This window comes from Numenius arquata, chromosome W, assembly GCF_964106895.1.
Source record: "Numenius arquata chromosome W, bNumArq3.hap1.1, whole genome shotgun sequence".
Lineage (NCBI taxonomy): Eukaryota > Metazoa > Chordata > Aves > Charadriiformes > Scolopacidae > Numenius > Numenius arquata.
The window spans coordinates 24,957,429-24,976,448 of record NC_133615.1 but is presented as its reverse complement, the minus strand read 5'-3'; the positions used below and the strand labels follow the sequence as shown (position 1 = coordinate 24,976,448).

The following is a 19,020-nucleotide window of genomic DNA, read 5'->3' as shown; positions in this document are numbered from 1 at the left end:
CCTGCAACCCACAACAGCGCTCTGCTTGAAGGGAGATTACCTTTTGTGCAATCGTCTTTGCATCTTGCAGAGACCCATTTTCCTTTTCCAAGTCTTTCACTTTACTACATAATGTAACTATTTCACGGTGAAGGGCTCTGACTACAGTAGCAAACAACCATCCTAAGTTCCCTGCTAATTTACGTGAAGAATGCAATGCCATTTTCCACGGCAACCGACACATAGCCGTTTCAATTGCCTGGGGGATAATCGCTGCCCTGTCATTTAATTCAGGCCATGCCAAAGGCAGAGACAATTTAGCCATAAAGACAGCAACAGGAGTCCAGTACTCAGTACTAGGCCATCCCGGAATATAGGGGGTCATCTCAGTTTTCTCCCCAGCCCCCCATATATTCCTTAGGCATGACATGGTTGTTCCTGGAGCTGCCGACTATGCCAAATGCATGAGCCGATGCAGGCAGGGCACAGGAACAACCACAAAACCACAGATAAAAGGCACAGAACAAGTTTAATCTCGATACCTCACAAATCGGAGAGTCTCCGGAGCAACACCCGAGTAGAGGCACGCAAGCAGGGGACACAGGTACCATGGAGCGAGTGAAAGTCCTTGTTAGCTGGAGCCCTTGTTAGCCAGAGCATGGAAGAGTGAGGGAGAGCAGACTCCCTGCTCTAGCTGGTCTTTCAAGGGTTCGAGCAGGCATAGTTCTTCCCCCTGTGCTTTGATCTTCTTCAACAACAGGGCAGGAATCTCAAGCGGCAAGATAAGATGTCCCCGAGTCCATCACAGACGTTATCTAAGTGCAGATGTTCTACTCGATAGCATACAAGACTAAACAACAATTTGTATGATATGTGTGTTTCCCAGCACCCCAGGTGTGAGTCACTTGAGCATATTTACAATCCTCCTCGCCAATCTTCCGTTTCTTTCCCACAGCCTTTCATCAAAACTACTCCCACAAAGAAAAAAAGACGGGTCATTGTCATAGGGTCCCTCTTGAAGGGAACAGAAGGCCTGATATGCAGACCAGACTCACTTCTCAGGGAAGTCTGCTGCCCCCCTGGGCCCCAGGTTAAAGATGTGGTGAGTAAACTTCCCACCCTGGTATGGCCCTCAGATTATTATCCATTTTGGTTTTTTCAGGTAGACAGCAATGAAGTCGCAACAAAAAATCCAAGGGAAATCAAGAGAGACTTCAGGGCCTTGGGACGACTGATTAAGGGATCAGGAGCACAAGTAGTCTTCTCCTCTGTCTTTCCAGTTGCAGGGTATAATGAGGGAAGAAACAGGAAGACCCAACAGATCAATACCTGGCTCCAAGCCTGCTGTCACTGTCAGGACTTCGAGTTTTTTGATCATGGGTCGGTTTACATGACACCAGACCTCGGGCAACAGATGGGGTACACCTGTCTCAAAGAGGGAAAAAAGATTTTTGCACAGGCGTTGGCAGAGCACATTGAAAGAGCTTTAAACTAGATTTGAAGGGGGAAAGGGATAAAACAAGGCTCACTAGAAACAAGCCTGGGGGTGGCACATCAATGTTTGTGGGATGGTGTGCTAGCAAGGTCTTCAGTCTGCCATCCCAGTGGAAGTAGGGAATGGAGTGCCATGTGACAGCAAAGACACAAGGGATATTGATGGACTAGAAATCAAGGAAGTGTCTGGGAATGGTCAGGTAGGAATTAGGGCTTCTTCCCCCCAAAAGGTGATGGGATCAAAAGCCCAACTGAAGTGCATCTACACCAATGCACAAGCATGGGCAACAAACAGGAGGGGCTGGAAGCCATTGTGCAGCAGGAAAACTATGATATAGTCGCCATCACAGAAACAGGGTGGGACGATAAGCACAAGGGGGGTTAGTAGAAATTCTACCTTGGACTTCTGGAGGGCAGACTTTGGCCTGCTTGGGAGCCTGGTTGACACAGCCCCTTGGGAGGGAGTCCTGAAGGGTAAAGGAGTCTAGGAAGGCTGGACATTCTTCAAGAAGGAAATCTTTAAGGCGTAGGAGCTGTTTGTCCTCGTGCTGTAAGATGAGCTGACGGGGAAGAAGACCGGCCTGGCTAAACCGAGAGCTTTGGCTGGAACTCTGGAAGAAAAGGAAAGTTTCTGGCCTATGGAAGAAGGGGCAGGCTACTCAGGAAGACTACAAAGATTTTGTGAGGCTATGCAGTGAAAAATTTTGCCTGTTCTTGATGATGTAGCGTAACCGACAACTCATAATTTCTCCTAAACAAAGCAGCCTGAAAAGACTTTTAATGTCTCAAACACTCATAGTACCAGGCCTTCTGGTCAAGGAACTGATAAGGCTAACACATGGTTATCTCTTGTGAGAAAGAAAACTGGCACCTCAACAACAAGTTTTAAAGAAACAGAACAGCCCTGTTTTTTTTTTCCATTAAAGACAAGTTGTTTCTCCAGAAAGCTCTCGTCTCCCCATCAAAATCATGCCACACTTCACCTGGTGTGGAGGAGAAACCTGAGATGAAACTGCCCCTGGGAGTGGGCAAACATAAAAGGGGGAAGACTTTCCCTGAAGAATATTTTTGCCTGGGAAGATTTTTCCCTGAAGAGAGCCTGAAGAGCACTTCTGAACTCGCACTTACTGGAGTAACATTGGAACCAGAACTGGTGATCTCTTTCTCTCTCTTTATCTCTCTTTATCTTTCTCTCTCTCAATGTTATTGTTTGAGAAAACCCATAACAATTTATTGTCATTTAGACAATTATTCTATCACCCAATGACCCCTCCCCAACTAGAAAGGGGAATCGGGGAACACAAAGAAACATGAGGGTTGAAATATAAATAGATTTAATAGGATAAGACTAAATAATTAACAAGAATACTAAAGAACCAGTATTAATCCCGACACTGATATAAGATATACAAGAATTATACTCAGCCAATTATATCACTAGGAAGATGTGCACTCCCAGCAGTGGATGGCAAATGTGGGATACTGCGAGTGCAACAGCTTCAGGAGGTAAGGAAAGCCTCAGGGGTCTGGCACCGGGGCAAGGAGTTGTCTGGACCTCCGCCACCAAGGGAGAGAGAACTATGCAGCAAACTTTTCTAATTTATATTGAATGTGACGTTCATGGTATGAAATAACCCTGTTGGCCAGCCTGGGTCAAATGCCCTAGGCCTTGCTCCTCCTTGTCCCTGCACCTGGCAAGGTTCGAAAACACTGAGACCTTGAATCCCACAGAGCCTGACTGGCTTTAAAGTACATATTTTCACAAATTCAGACACTAGAGTCTTCTAAAAGTGCAATTTTCCCCAGCATTAGAAGAAAAGTTAGTCCTGTGTCTCTCAACCCAGGACATTCCACCCCTTATTTCATACCATATATATGTCACACTTCAGTGTACTATTATATTTATCTTCTAATATATATATACACACACATATAATCCTCTAAAGCTATGAACTATTTCTCTAAAAGGTCCATTGAACTTCTTTAGTCCAAAACTGTGAGTTTCATCTGTTGTAACAGTCTTTTAGGGTAGAAACGAGTGTTGTGGCATTCACTCAGTTGTCAGAGCAGGACCAGGCCTCAATACAGGATCACAGATGGTTGGAGTTGGGCGCAGCAATATAACATGTCGTGCTCACGGCCAGCATGTTCCCTGTCGCTCGGCGCAATTTGCATTACTGCATATCACATCCCACTCAGAAAAGAGGGGGAGGTGACTCAGATTCACAACCCCCTAACAAGAGAGGGGATCTGTAGCTAAAAAGGCCGACGGAAAGCTCTTTTTGGAGCTTTTTTGACGCCGGGCAAAGCCTCCTCCTCGTGCTGGGGGCTGACAGCCAGTGGGCGGGCTGCTGACTAAGACTGGGCGGAGCCAGCGCCTCCCGCCGTTCATCGCACCACCAGCTTATAAGGAGCCCCAGGGAGGGCAGAGGCTAGCCTCTGCCCACCGAGCAGAAACCAGTGCTTGGGTGTGTGTCCTGGTCAGTGCCTCACATGGCGGTAACTAGTACGGCTGGGTCCTGAGCCTCTGCCATTGTACAAGGTAAGTTCAATTCCTTTTAGTAGTCAGACGACCAGCGCGTTCATTCCAACTGACCCTTCCACTGTTTCTTGCTTGCAGACATCCATCTATGGTTAGAACTAGGTCAAAGGCTATTGTTAAGAAAGCTGTGGGCACCCAGACAGAGGCCCCACACAAACACGTGGGTGTCCAGGCCTCTGGCTGCAGGGAGTGCCGGGGCCTGGCCCTTGCCATGGAGGGTAGTGGTGACGACACCTGTGTCAGATGTGAACAGGTGAATGATCTGCTCAGCCTGGTGGTTGAGCTGAAGGAGGAAGTGGAAAGGTTGAGGACTATCAGGGAGTGCGAGAGGGAGATCGACTGGTGGGCCCACTCCCTGAGAGTAAGGGAACATGTTGAGGCCTCACACACACCAGAGGACCCCCTCCCCACTTCTCACCCGGCAGTAGAAGGGGATCTCAGAGAAGAGGGGGAATGGAAACAGGTCCCTGCTAGGCGAAGCAGGCAAATCCCCTCCATCCCCCTCCCACCTCCCCAGTTACCCCTGCAGAACCGGTACGGAATCTCACAGGAGGAACTGGCTGTTGGAGAGGAGGGTGGTACATTTAGGCAGGAAGTGCCAGAAAGACCAAGTCGCTATAGACCTGGCATCACAACTAGTTCCAAAAGGAAAAGCAGAAGGGTCATCGTTGTGGGTGACTCTCTGTTGAAGGGGGCAGAGGGACCAATATGCCGTCCTGACCCGCTTCACAGGGAAGTCTGCTGCCTCCCTGGGGCACGGGTCAGGGATGTGTTGGACAAAGTTCCTACTCTAGCCAACCCTTCTGATTATTACCCCGTTAGTATTTCAGGTGGGCAGTGATGATGTGGGAAGAAGGAGCCCAAAATCAATTAAAAGAGATTTTAAAGCCTTGGGAAGGGTGCTTAAGGGATCGGGAACACAAGTTGTGTTCTCCTCTATCCCATCAGTGGCTATCATGAGTGAGGAAATTAATAGGAAGAGACAGCAGGTCAATTCGTGGCTTCGGGACTGGTGTTATCGACAGGGCTTTGGGTTTTTTAATCATAGGTTGCCATATGAGACACCTGGCATGCTGGTGGCAGGTGGGATGTGCCTGTCCCAGAGGGGGAAAAGAATTTTGGGACAGGAATTAGCAGGACTCGTTAACAGGGCTTTAAACTAGATATGAGGGAGGGGGGGATAACTGGGCCTGTTAGGACTAAACTCAAGGGAAACACGCCAGGGCTTGAGGGATGGTGGACTAGCAAGGACTCTTACTCTACCAATTCATTTCAGAGAAGTGATAGACACCTAGAAATTATGGAAACACCTGAGAGGGGCCTGGTAGGAAATGGGGCCCACACTCACAAAAAGATGTTGAAACCATTAGATCGTCTGAAGTGCATCTATACCAATGCACGCAGTATGAACAACAAACAGGGGGAGCTTGAAGCCATGATGCACCAGGAAAATTATGACATAGTGGCTATCACAGAAACGTGGTGGGATGCCTCACATGACTGGAGTGCCACAATCGAAGGCTACAAGCTCTTCAGGAGGGATAGACAGGAAAGGAGAGGTGGCGGAGTGGCTGTGTATGTTAGTGAATGCTATGAGAGCTCAGAAATTAAGTATAGTGATAACAGGGTCGAGAGTGTTTGGATTAGGATAAGGGCAAATAAAGGTGATATCGCTGTGGGAGTCTGCTATAGACCTCCCAACCAAAGCAGTGAGGTGGATGAAGCCTTCTATAAGCAACTGGGAGAAATATCACAGTCGCTTGCCATTGTTCTTGTGGGGGACTTTAACCTCCCTGATATCTGCTGGGAATACAACACGGCAGACAGGGAACAATCCAGGAGGTTCCTGGAATGTGTGGAGGATAACTTCCTCATGCAGCTGGTAAGTGAGCCGACCAGGGAAAGTGCCCTCCTAGACCTGCTCCTTGTGAACAGGGAAGAACTTGTGGGGGAAGTAAAGGTTGGAGGCAGTCTAGGGCACAGTGATCATGAGATGATTGAGTTCTCTATCCTTGGAGAAACAAGGAGAAGGGTTACCAAAACTGCCACCTTAGACTTCCGGAGGGCAAACTTTGACCTGTTCAGAAGACTGCTAGACAAAATCCCTTGGGAGGATGCCCTTAAGGATACGGGAGTCGAGGAAGGATGGACATACTTCAAGAAAGAAGTCTTAAAAGCACAGGATCAGGCTGTCCCCGTGTGCCGAAAAACAAGTAGGCGGGGTAGGAGGCCAGCCTGGCTAAATAGGGATCTCTTGCTGGATCTCAAAAACAAAAGGAGAGTCTACAACCTTTGGAAGAGGGGGCAGGCCTCTCACGAAAACTATAAAGAGGTAGTGAAGCTATGCAGGGAGAAAATTAGGAGAGCCAAAGCGCAGCTAGAGCTCAACCTAGCTGCAGCTGTTAAGGATAATAAAAAATGTTTCTATAAATTCATTAACAACAAAAGGAGGATTAGGGAAAATCTCCCTCCTTTATTGGATGCAGAGGGAAACATAGTCACCAAGGACGAGGAAAAGGCTGAGGTGCTCAACGCCTACTTTGCGTCAGTCTTTAGCAGTGGAACTAGCTGTTCCCTGGACACCCAGCCTCATGAGCTAGGAGACAGGGAGGGGAAGCAGAATGAGGGCATCACGATTAAAGAGGAAGAGATCAGTGACCTGCTATGCCGCTTGGATGCACACAAGTCTATGGGACCAGATGGGTTACACCCAAGAGTGCTGAAAGAGTTGGCAGACGTGCTCGCCAAACCGCTTTCCATCATTTACAGGAAGTCATGGCTAACTGGGGAGGTCCCAATGGACTGGAGGGTGGCAAATGTAACACCCATCTACAAGAAAGGCAAAAAGGAGGATCCAGGAAACTATAGACCTGTTAGTCTAACCTCGATACCAGGGAAGGTCATGGAGCAGGTCATCTTGAGTGCCATCAAAACCCACATAATGGGCAACCAGGGGATCAGGCCTAGTCAGCATGGGTTTATAGAAGGCAGGTCCTGCCAGACGAACCTGATCTCCTTCTATGACAAGATAACCAGATTATTGGACGAGGGAAAGGCTGTGGATATTGTATACCTGGACTTTCAAAAAGCATTCGATGCTGTCCCCCATACAATTCTCATGGAAAAACTGGCTTCACACGGCCTGGATGAGCATACGATCCTCTGGGTCAAGCAATGGCTGACTGGAAGGTCCCAAAGAGTGGTGCTCAATGGATTTAAATCCAGCTGGCGGCCGGTCACAAGTGGTGTGCCTCAGGGCTCAGTGTTAGGACCATTTCTGTTTAATGCCTTTATTGATGATCTTGACAAGGACATAGGGTGTATCATCAGCAAGTTCGCAGATGACACCAAGTTAAGCAGGAGTGTTGATTCCCAGGAGGATAGGGAAGCTCTACAGAGAGACCTAGATAGATTGGAGCATTGGGCCAAAATCAGTGGTATGAGTTTCAACAAGGGCAAGTGCCAGGTTCTGCACTTGGGCCACAACAACCCCGTGCATTGCTACAGGCTTGGGGAAGTGTGGCTGGAAAGCTGCCTGGAAGAAAGAGACCTGGGGCTTCTAATTGACAAGCGGCTGAATATGAGCCGGCAGTGTGCCCAGGTGGCCAAGAAAGCCAATGGCATCCTGGCTTGTATTAGAAACAGCGTGACCAGCAGAAGTAGGGAGGTGATTGTGCCCCTGTACTCAGCACTGGTGAGGCCACACCTCGAGTATTGTGTCCAGTTTTGGGCACCTCAATACAAGAGCGATATCGAGGTGCTGGAGCGAGTGCAGAGGAGGGCAACGAAGCTGGTGAAGGGCCTGGAAAACAAATCATATGAAGAGCGGTTGAAGGAGCTGGGACTGTTTAGTATGAGGAAGAGGAGGCTGAGGGGAGACCTCATCACTCTCTACAACTACTTGAAAGGACACTGTAGAGAGGTTGGTGCTGGTCTCTTCACACAGGTAATTAATGACAGAACGAGAGGGAATGGCTTCAAGCTCCAGCAGGGTAGGTTTAGACTGAACATTAGGAAAGAATTTTTCACAGAAAGAGTGGTCGGGCATTGGAATAGGCTTCCCAGGGAGGTGGTTGAGTCACCATCCCTGGATGTGTTTAGGAGACGTTTAGATGTGGTGTTAGGGGATATGATATAGGGGAGAACTTTGTAGTGTAGGGTAGATGGTTGGACTCGATGATCCCAAGGGTCTCTTCCAACCTGGATGATTCTATGATTCTATGATTCTAAGGGCATATAGTGATAGGATGAGGGGTAACGGTTTTAAACTGAAAGAGAGGAGATTTAGATTAGATACAATACTAGGAAGAAATTTTTCACTATGAGGATGGTGAGGCACTGGAACAGGTTGTCCAGGGAAATTGTGGGGGCCCCATCCCTGGAAGTGTTCAAGGCCAGGCTGGATGGGGCTTTGAGCAACCTGGTCTAGTGGGAGGTGTCCCTGCCCATGGCAGGGAGGTTGGAACTAGGTAATCTTTAAGGTCCCTTCCAACCTAAACCATGCTATTCTATGAAATAGCTATATTAAACTTGATGAGTAATTTGATAGTACTCAAGTGCAGAAGAACTATAGTCAGAATATAGTCATGGATTTGATGGATGGACCACTTGGTGGATAAGGAACTGGCTGGATGGCCGCACTCCAAGGGTTGTGGTCAACATCTCAATGTCCAAGTGGCGGCCAGTGATGAGTGGTGCTCCTTAGGGGTCAGTACTGGGACCAGTGCTTTGTGCTTTGTCGGAGACATGGACAGTGGGATAGAGTGCACCCTCAGCAAGTTTGCTGACGACACGAAGCTCGGTGGCATGGTCGACACGCTGGAGGGAAGGGATGCCATCCAGAGGGACCTGGACAGGCTTGAGAGATGGGCTCGTGCAAATTGCATGAAGTTCAACCAGGCCAAGTGCAGGGTCCTGCACCTGGGACGTGGCAATTCCAGGCACAAATACAGGTTGGGTGGAGAATGGCTGGAGAGCAGCCCTGAGGAGAAGAACTTGGGGGTGCTTGTGGATGAGAAGTTCAACATGAGCTGGCAATGTGCACTGGCAGCCCAGAAAGCCAATCGCATCCTGGGCTGCATCAAGAGAAGCATGGCCAGCAGGTCGAGGGAGGTGATTCTACCCCTCTACTCTGCTCTTGTGAGACTCCACCTGGAATACTGTGTCCAGCTTTGGAGTCCTCAACACAGGAAGGACATGGACCTGTTGGAATGGGTCCAGCGGAGGGCCACGAAGATGATCAGAGGGCTGGAGCACCTCCCCTATGAAGACAGGCTGAGAGAGCTGGGGTTGTTCAGCCTGGAGAAGAGAAGGCTCCGGGGAGACCTCATAGCAGCCTTCCAATATCTGAAGGGAGCCTACAGGAGAGCTGGCGAGGGACTCTTTGTCAGGAAGTGTAGTGACAGGACAAGGGGTAACGGTTTTAAATTGGAAGAGGGGAGATTTAGATTTAGATACCAGATTAATAGTTTAGATTAGATACCAGAAAGAAATTCTTTATTCTGAGGATGGTGAGGCACTGGAACAGGTTGTCCAGGGAAATTGTGGGGGCCCCATCCCTGGAAGTGTTCGAGACCAGGCTGGATGGGGCTTTGAGCAACCTGGTCTAGTAGGAGGTGTCCCTGCCCCTGGCAGGGGGGTTGGAACTCGATGATCTTTAAGGTCCCTTCCAACTCTAACCATTCTATGATTCTATGATTCTATGTTTGTGCCCCTTCCCAGGCTGGGAAGGAGTGGGCCCAGAAATACTGGAAGGATGAAGAGAAAGTAGTAGAACGTATTGAACAGTGTCGGGTTTCACAAAAGCTCAGAGTGGGAAAAGGAAAAGGTGTAATTTGTGCTGTGTTAGGCGCCTGTTTATCTTGTGCACAACAAGAAGCTAAAGAAGCCTCTGCTCCTAATCTGATTTCTGCTGTAGAATATGCAACTCTGAAATCAGAAAATGAGGTCCTGAAGTCATCATTGGCATTTCAGAAGGAGACAGGAGAAAAACTAAAAACTCAAGTGGTTAAACTTGTGAGTGAAAACGAGAAATTAGGAGATCGGACTGCTAGACTTGTAAGTGAAAATCTCCAACTTAAAATGTTACTGGAAAAAGTGACTGGGCTTTTAGATAAAACACAGCCCTCTGCCCAGGTCCAACAAATTCATAAGTTAATGTGTAGTCCAAATTCTGGAACCCAGACTGGAGATTTTTGGTCTAACAGTGAGGATGATGAAGAGGATGACAGCAAAGAGACTGTCGCTTTTAAATCCCAAGTTTTTCCTTTACGACCACTGGTTAAAACTGAAACAGCGGTCGATGATGATGATGAAATCCGTACCACTGTGCGTACTGTCCCATGGACACCCACAGAGTTGGCAAAATTAAAGGAGAAATACTCAAGGCGGCCAGGAGAGTCAGCTGTGGAGTATGTGTGGCGAGTTTCCTCTGAGGGAGGGGACACAATTATGTTAAGTGAAGAAGAAGCAGGAGACTCTTGGGGACCAGGAGTGTTTTTAACCACTATGCCTGGAGATCATAACTATTCCCTAACTGCTCGAGCAGCATATTGGGCAAGTGGTATGGATCCACGAGAAAGGGGGGAGCCATTAGAAATCAGAGCTTCAGGCTACTCTGATTTGTCTGCAGCAGTACGGAAAGCAGCCTGTCTGCAAGCCATGTATGACAGAGAAGAGTTTCAGAAATCCCCAATGTCAGCTCCTATCAACCCCGATCGATTAGCCCCTCTCCTCCGTGGCCTTCCTGATTGCCTTAAGCCATTTGTAGTCAGCACTCAAGACCGCATACGACGTGTTCGTGATGGTCGCAGGCGGAGCCGGCGTCACTACATACCCACCTGGAATGAATATGTACAAGAAATTGACAGTTATGGGCGCCGAATGGGCTGGGCCAGTCTAACTGGTGAGAAACCCTCCGACCACACCTGAAGGGTTCGACAGGTCCGAACCCATGCCCAAACCCCTAAATCTGATGGAAGGCTTAAACCTGATAAGGAACGAAATGAATTGTGGTGTAAAGCCCTAGACTTGGGGGTACCTCGACGATTTTTGCACGGAGTCCCTACAGAGGATCTCTGTACACTAGTCCAATCTTTAACTAGAAAAAATAATTCGGCTGGGGAAAAAAGTCTAACCAGAAAGTCCCCAAGTCGTGATGAAATTGTGCCGTCTGCACCAGAACCTAATTTGATTGATCTGTCAGAGTCCCAGCCAAAAAACTCCTATCCCAGGGTAGGGAAGTGAACCACCCTGCCCGGCGGGTATTAGCAATTCAATGGCTCTCTAATAAAAACTCCAAACCTGTTATTACCATTCCTGTTGGACCCCAAAAAATGTCAGTAAATTTCATCATTGATACCGGAGCTCAAAGGTCTACAATCACTAAAAGAACAGCATAACTTTTAGGCATAAGTCCTACCAGACGCAGGGTCAACTTTACAGGAATTGATGGTGTGGTAAAATCATGCCCCACTGCAAAAATTAACCTCTGGTTTCCAGGGGAACAAAGACTAACCAGGACAGAAGTGTTAGTCGGTGCTGCACATACTAATCTTTTAGGATTTGATGTACTGCATGGGTGAATGTGGAAATTCCCAGATGGAACTGTGTGGAGTTTTGCAGGGCATGAAAAGGAATTAGGCACAGTGAAATTGAGTCTGTTAGAAACTTCCATACCTTTACCTCCCTCTAAAATCACTAATGTTCCACAATATCCATTGCCTGCTGCAGCACTTGCAGGAATTGATGGGGTGGTATCAGATTTGGAGAAGAGAGGCATCATTAAAAGGGCTTACTCACCTTACAATTTGCCGGTGTGGCCAGTAAAGAAACCAACCGGACAATGGCATTTCACAGTAGATTATCAAAAATTAAATGCCAGTACTGCACCCCTAACTGCTGCAGTTCCGAACATTGCAGAAGTGGTAACCATGATACAAGGAGCTGCCCATTCTTGGATGGCTGCCTTAGATGTAAAAGATATGTTTTTCATGATTCCTCTCCTCGAGCAGGACAAAGAGCGGTTCGTATTCACGTGGAAAGGAGTCCAATATACTTTTAACCGACTTCCACAGGGGTATAAACATCCCCCCACCATTGCTCATAATGCTCTGGCTAAAGTCCTAGCAGAAGTTCCTGTCTCAAAAGGATGTACAGTATACCAATATATTGATGACATCCTGATAGGAGGAGAGGACCAAGAAAGTGTAAAAGACATGATTAAAAACATCCGAGAAACATTACTTGATTTAGGATTAGAAGTTCCAGACTCAAAGTGTCAGGGACCTGCACAAGAAGTTAAATTCCTAGGGGTCTGGTGGATTAAAGGAGCTGCTTCTGTCCCCCAGGATACCCTGGAAAAAATAGAACATCGACAAAATCCATCTAGTGTGAAAGAGCTGCAACAAGTCCTGGGAACTTTAGGCTATTGGGGTAAACACATCCCTGGCTTTTCCATCATTGCTCGCCCCCTCTATAGTTTGCTCAGAAAAGGAAAATCCTGGGAATGGACTAGCCAACATACCAAAGCCCTAGAGTTATTAATAAAAGAGCTAAGGTTATTCCAGCAACTCGGTCCTATACACCCAACTGATCCTATCCATGTAGAATGGGGGTTCAGTGAACATGGTTCTCATTGCAACATATGGCAGAAAGGACTGTCGGGGCCAGAAAGACCATTAGAATTTAGCTCTCACTCCTTTAATGATACTGAGAGCAGATACTCAGACCTTGAAAAAGGTTTGCTGTCCCTAGTGCGAGCATTGCAACGAGCAGAGCAAATAAGAAGAGAACAAAGTGTGATCATCCGAGGACCTTTCCGCCTCCTGGATGTGGTCCGTAAAGGAACAGCACCACCGGCTGGCATTGCCCAAAAACCCACAGTTCAAAATTGATATGCTTACTTAGAAGGCATTAATGAAATTATGCCAATCTCAGAAGGCAGTGCTAAAGTATCCAAGCTGCAAAAAGATATAGACAGTACTCTGTTGTTCCAATCCCCACCAAGCAAACAATCTCCAATTCAAGAAGCACCTCCTCTAAAGGAAGACAGTGATCTTACAGGGGTGTGGTTTACTGATGCATCATCTCACCGGGAGAATAATAAGTGGAAATACAAAGCCATAGCACTGGAAGTAGCAACAGGAGAAAGAGCGACTGAAACAGCCGAAGGTAGTGCACAGGTGGGGGAACTCAGAGCAGTCCTACTAGCTGCACAACATGGAGCTAGCTATGTCTACACTGACTCATATGCTGTCTTCAAAGGAGCCACTGAATGGATAAGTCACTGGGCAGCCAATGATTGGCAAGTGAACAGATTCCCAGTTTGGGAAACTGATAGCTGGAAGCAACTGTTAGAGATCGGAGGACAGAGAGCATTGCACATTGGTTGGGTAAAAGGCCACGATCGTTCAAACTCAATCACTGCTCAGTTCAACCAACAGGTAGATAGCCTCACGCGGCTGCTGCAAATGGATATTATCAGTGATGGTAAAGAATGGGAACGCCTACTAGAATGGTTACATGTTAAGCGTGGCCATACTGGGCGAGCTGACTTATATCGGGAAGGTTTAGCCCGAGGGTGGCCTGTATCAGTTAAGCTGTGTGAACAAGTAGTGACTGCCTGTTCCCAATGTCGCTTATGACTCAGTAAAGATCACCCAAGTAAGGCGCCTCCTTTACACATTTGAGACAAGAAGACACTGTGGCATTCCTGGCAAATTGATTATATTGGACCCTTAAGAATGTCAGGTAAAAAAAGATATGTCCTGGTAGGAGTGGAGATTATCTCTGGCCTCACTATGGCCACTAGCTCCAAATCAGCGACAGGGGAGGACACAGTAAATGGCCTAAAAGGATGGTTCAGCACACTTCCTCTCCCTGAAGAAATCCAAAGTGATAATGGTTCACACTTTACAGCTACAGTAGTACAAGATTGGGCCAAAGAGGAAGGGATTCGGTGGGTATTTCACACTCCCTACTATCCTCAGGCCAATGGCATTGTTGAGCGCACCAATGGATTGGTCAAGTGTTTTGCAAAAACTCATGAACTTGGATGTCATTTGGGATTAGATGATGCCATCCATCAACTAAATAACAGATGGAGTGGAGATGGCTGCCCTAAAATGAAGGCTTTCTGCGTATCAGCTAATACCATCCCTCCAAAAGTTCCCATTAAACCAGGACAATATTCTAGATTTTACCCCGGACAACCTGTGCTGGTGAAAATGCCTCAAATTGGAATGGTAGCAATGGTACTAGTTACTCCCAAAAATCCCCATGCCTGGAAGGCCAAAGATTGTTCAGAGAAGATACACCGGATCAGCACCCGGTGGATCTTGCCCTTTTTCTAACCCTGTTGGTCAAATAAGACCGAGCATATTTTCTTTTCTTTGTGTCTTACAGGAACCTTAAATGAACTGCACATGGACAGACAGATTGGCCTATGCTAACCTTGAGTGCCTCCAAGGAATCTTGACTTTGATCCTGGCAGTAATATTATTCTTAGTGTGTATGGCTATTTGGAGGCCCAAGTTCTAAAATGACGAACTGGCAAATCAAATTAATGCTATTCTGTTTTACCCTTTTCTTCCCTGTTGTTTGTAGTGAAAGAGACCCAGAGTGGCCATGGTCTCAAGCTTTGATCAGACACAGTACGAGGACAGGAACATCGAATGGAAAGTTTAATTTGGCCACTGTAGTTATACATGACAACAGAATGTTCTCAAAAAATGAGTGGACCTGGAACAATTGGTATCCAATCCTGGAGGGTAAGGCAGGAGAAGAAATTCAGGTGGGATGTCGAATGGTCAACGGTTCAACCCATGAGAAAGCCACCAGAATAGTGATATTTCGCCCCAAGAACCCACACTCAGTAACAACAGAGCATTGTATCACCGACAAGTGGGACTGCTGGTATAATTTTACTCTTGTAGAACCTACTTTCATAACTTGTTGTTGGCAACAGCATGAAATAGTGTTGCTATTTGAATTCAAAATAGACATAGTTGAACCTGAGCCCACTACACAGCCTAACCTGGCTCCACTATTTGAAACTCCTGACAGTGACCACCCTGAAACCTTGCTAAGTGGACTTAAAAATCTGCCCCTTCACACCACCATCTCTGATAATGACCCTTGGCACAACGCATTGTCAAAATATACTGCAAGCATTAAAAAGGAAAGGAATTTAAATCTCTCTATTCTGGTCATACAAGGAAGTGAAATATACTCCAGAAATAAATGGAGTTGGAAAGAATCACTCCAAATGGCTAAACTTGAAGCCATCCCTGGAAGGGAAATACAAATTGGTTGCCGAGTAATCAATGGGTCTACTCATCACAGACCAACCAAAATTAAAACAATCTACGTAGACTCCACCAAACCAGAAAAACATAATACTGAATGCTATAAAATAATGGACCCAAATTCAGATTGCTGGCACAATTTTACTTTTACCAAGCCTATAGTAGTGTATTGCCTTTGGGGTTACCAAGGCACAGAGTTATTATTTGAATTTATGATTGACACAATTACGTCTGAACCTGCAAAAAAGGAAACAGAACCTACACCCCAACAAATTCCTGAAGGTGTACCTACTCAACCACCCATTAGCCTAACTCCTTACACCTTCAACATTGGCCCTTATGTTATTAAAGACACAGGTCAGCAGCAAATACTTGTTTAACCCAACATATTCCCTCAAACGAGTAGAATTATCAATGCAAATTAATATCTCTGCAATTAAACCTACCTGCTCGCCATTCCTAGGTACGTCTTATGCCGGGTGGTCAGCATGGTTGCATAGACAAACCCTGACCTCTTCACAACGACTGAAGAGAGATGTGACTGGTATCTTAGGAACAGGATTGGGAGTCCTAAATAGTATAGATGCTGAAGTACTTGCCCATAAACTAGTCGCAACCACTGCTGATCTAAACAAGTTAACACATCCCCTACAGTCGTCTTTATCAGCCTTGGGGAACCACCAATGGCTTTTATCAAATGTATTACCTCAGTAGGAAGAAACAAGTGAAAAGGACCACCAGCTGATCACAAATGCACTTGATATAGCCCAAAACAATGTTTCTTTGGCTCTTAGTTGTATCCAAGCCCAACTGTGGATGCAATCGATGACAGACGCAATTATAAGGGAAGGTGAAGAAGGCACTTTGCCCACCAAAATTCAAAAAATAATATGGGATAATGCAATTGAGTTTTAAAAGAAATTTCAATCCTGGTGGTATCTGGTTAATTTCACCTACAATCCCACTGAGAGCAAAGCCACTGCTTTTGTCTTAACAATACTCAATGCTTCGGTACACACCATATACCCAATCATTGCGCTGGGGTTGAATCACCAAGGAGCTATACTCTATCCAATAGAGCATAGAGTGTGGGCACAACAAAATAAAAATAAATGGCAAACTGTTGATGTTGATGCATGCATCACACGAGACCAACAAGGATTCATTTGTGAGAGTAATACCCTCAAGGCACAAGACATTTGTCTTGACACTGACCAAAATGTTTGTCATTTTGAGATACATTCTGATGAAACTCCAGAAACTGTGCTTGTATATATTGGGAAAGGGTGTGTCTGCATGAGATCTCCCTGTAGTTTTGTGTTCATAGATAACATAGTGGTAGTCATGAATAATCACTCAAATCTTTGTGCTTGTAACTTTACTAACATTGTTGGATGTGATTTCAATTATTCAGCTCCTGTCACATCTTACCAATTGCTACAGTCTAACTATATGCTAATTCGTGATTTATTATTTGCCCCTATTGGGATGAACATTACATTGGTGAAGAAGCTGCTACAACATAATGACTTGAAGTGACTGTTGAAAGAGGCCCAAGAAAATGGACAAAAGACTCTGATTACTGTCCATCACGATGTTGAGGAGATACACCGAGTGTTGGAAAGAGTCAAGAAGGATGGAGAACATGAATGGTGGGACACTCTTTTTGGATGGTTGCAAACAACTACAGGAATCCTTAACAAGATGCTCCACCCTGTTGTTGTTTTGTTACTAGTCACTGTATTGTGTTTTGCTTTGACAATCGCTTTGTATGTTAGACTTTAGATTATGATGAAGAACTTAACTCGCTTGATAGCTCCACAAGATATACTTGTACTCGACAACCCTCACCACAAGAGCATCTGTGATATTCCCAATCAGTTTTGAATATCGTGGAGCTTGAGTGACTATAGTCACGGGGTGGATAATGTGGAATAATTCCTAAAATATAATTTTTATTAAAAATATATAGCACTGTTCACACATTTAAATTTAATATATTAAACACGACTGGACTGATAGTGGTGAATTGGGCATCATTCAGGATTTAAACCCAGCTGCCCCTAGCCTCCCACCACAGTGAGGATTGTTAGAACGCAAGGGGGTTTATTTTCTGTCAAAACTATTTTGCCTCTTGACGCAACACTCACTAAGGTAAATTCCATGCTTAAAGCACCACACTGCCTGCATTAACTCTCAGATGGAGATAGCAGCAGGGTTTTGTTATAACTCAAAGTATACTGTTTTACTTGAACACAAGGATTAATATGTGAATTTGGGCATTCCTATTTTCTTTGATTTTCTCTGATTTTCTCTAATGTCAAAATCTCTATCTCATGCTTCAGCTATTTTATTAATTTGTGTGACTTTTATAGCATCAGTTTTACAATCTAGATGTTGCACACTTTAAATATGCTCACTATAAAAAAGTACAATAAGTTATGTGTTAGTTGAACTTGGTTTCATTTTAACTGATGCAGTTTCCCACATAGTGCACTTGACCTAGCATGCCTGCTACTGCATTGTAGGCCAGTTTCCTTTCACTCTTTATCCACAGCCCTGGTGAAATGCAATTTCATGGGAATTAGAGGACATTTTCCTAGAGGATGTAGGATGGTAGCAGAGTTATTTCATGGTTGGCAAGGAACCTTAAGGCAGCAGCCTGACTGGCTCAGGAGCACTTCTTAGCAGCTGTGGTGTAATGGGTCACCTGTCCCTAATCTTCACTTTCTGCTACATACACAGAGCCTCCAGATTCCATGATGCAGATGACTGTAGGCCACATGTCCCCTTTCCTTCTAGCACCTTGGCAAGAGAAGTGTGGTTATTTTCCTTAAGATGACCTGGAGTAATCCAGGAAGATGGACTGAATGTATTGATTTCAGCTGATCTGTTGGAAGTCTTCTATCTTTTTATTTCCCTGCTTTGAACTAAGCCAGAAAGCATAATTGCTGACCAATGCAGATACTTTTCATAGTATGTTCTTGAATTTATAGTGCTTTGTGCTTTATAAATAGAACAGGTTCCTGCTTCAAGAATTTAAGCTAAGTCAGACAGATGTGATATGGTGTGGGAATGGTACATAAGAGGTTAAAAACACTGGTGTCTGCATCAGCTTATCTCTTGTGTAAACCTTGTGGGTGGAGATCCGTGAGGTCGGTGCAAGAAGCAGCAGAAGGAGGGAGTCTTGTCGCAGTAGGACGGTCCTGTTTTGGCTAAAGATTGGAGGAATAAGCAGATAAACTGTTTCAGCACAGAATCTTGAAGGTCATGGTGCTTGGAGTGAGACCTTTTGATTAACTGTGAAGTGAATATTAAAGTTGACACCCCTGAATATGATAATGAGCTTAAAGAAGGATATGCTAAACATATGACTATACTACTCGGCTCTCCACCCAAATCATGTTAAACGTCACCCCAGGGAGGGGAACAGATAAGGTTAGGATATAAAGGACATTGAGGAAAGAATCTCTCAGGGAGAGAAAAGATTAGAGACCTAGAAGAGACAGTCAACGGGCTATGCTCCTCTTCCCCCACCAAGACAGGCACATCTTCTTGGTAAGCACTGTGCCTTCACCTCTTGGTGAAGAATACCCGGGATAGCATGTATTTTTCTAGCACTATCATCATATATTAGTTCTATTGCAGCTAGTGCATTTATCAACAGCAATTCCAAATCTGTTATATCTGTCGCTTCAA

The 19,020-nt window shown here is 45.7% G+C and overlaps 1 pseudogene; it reads left to right on the top strand.

Annotated features, from left to right (window-relative positions):
• The first annotated feature begins 15,533 nt into the window (after positions 1-15,533).
• On the top strand, positions 15,534-17,106 carry LOC141476803 (uncharacterized; annotated as a pseudogene).
• Positions 17,107-19,020: the final 1,914 nt, after the last annotated feature.